Here is a 1286-nt window from a genome sequence, read left to right as displayed (position 1 = left end):
AGTAAAATTACCTTTGAATATTTAAATTAATTTAATACTTTTACGATATTAAATATATTTAAAAAAGCTGATATAAAATTTGAAATAAAAATTGTTAAATATTTTTATTTGAATTTTATATTTAATTATGGCATAAAAATACTTTATGTAAAATTAAATTGAAATGTTGCTATATAATAGAAAGCGATACTTGATAAAAGTGATTTATTCATAAAGAGGCTTATAAGTTTTATACTCATAATATAAATATAAAATATAAAATTTTTGATGACAATAATGAACTTTAAATTATCTTAGTTAGTTTTAAATTATCTAGGTTAGTTGTACAAAATTAGAAATATATTATTAGATGGATATTCACGAATTAAGAAAATTGACATGAGTTTACATGAGATAATAATGATTAATGAAACTATGTCATTGGTACAGTATACGGTTAAGATTAGCACATCGATCGCATATTCCAATCGCAAATCTCGTGTAGGTACTATTTCTTCAAAATGATCGCGCAATACGATGTTGCATCTGTTTATCAAGGTATGGGCATACAAGTGGGCTATCTTTTTCGTGGACACGGATGAATGCTGATGCAGCGGCGAGATCTTGGAATGTACCCGATGGTTCAATGTCGGAGGGTCGTGGTCGACTGGCCGGTCAGTTGCTGTTGTTTTATTCAAGAAGCTGAATATTGAAACGAGAGTCAATACTCGCCATCCGTTTCCACACGAAAGCAAACGAATGTGCTTATATCGTTGCGCTTATACGAATGCGGCCGGAAGCTGCATCTCTATACGAAAACACGTTCGCGTCGTATCGAATTATCTACTCTCGACAATCGTTTCGTAAGTGGCGAATTATCTGGCTATATAATTGATCGTCCTAGTGATTACCGTGTTGTTAACAGCGTTTGTACTGACAATGAGCGTCGAATCGTGTTATCGTTTCAAGCTATTGATTATCGTTGAACATGTTTCCGATACATGAAAATTAAGTTCGTCATTAATACACGAAAAGAAGGATCTTCTTAAAGTATAATAGGCTTTCTACAATAAGACATTACCTAAACTTTAAGTCATAAAAAATTAACTAATCATAGCCGATTATTCTTCTTACATTCGACTGTGATTGATTAATTTTTTATGACTTAAAGATTAGGTAATGGCTTATTGCAGAAAGCCTTTTAATATTTAAAAAATTTGTTACATATATATCTAAAAATAATTTTGTTAAGTTATTAGAATAATTATTTATGTATGAATTTTAAACATGATGAGCAATGCTGCAAA

At 30.2% G+C, this 1286-nt stretch overlaps 1 long non-coding RNA gene across 1 annotated transcript in view; it reads left to right on the top strand.

The window, feature by feature from the left end:
• The window catches only part of LOC108693313, a 3911-nt gene extending 3013 nt beyond the window's left edge, over positions 1-898 (top strand). The window contains exon 4 of the long non-coding RNA XR_001932017.1: positions 538-898. This is a non-coding gene — a long non-coding RNA (uncharacterized LOC108693313). The remainder of the gene's footprint in view (positions 1-537) is intronic.
• Positions 899-1286: the final 388 nt, after the last annotated feature.

Source organism: Atta colombica, unplaced genomic scaffold, assembly GCF_001594045.1.
Source record: "Atta colombica isolate Treedump-2 unplaced genomic scaffold, Acol1.0 scaffold9, whole genome shotgun sequence".
NCBI classification, from domain to species: Eukaryota; Metazoa; Arthropoda; class Insecta; order Hymenoptera; family Formicidae; genus Atta; species Atta colombica.
The sequence above is the reverse complement of the archived record's forward strand: the minus strand, read 5'-3'. Positions and strand labels throughout refer to the sequence as shown.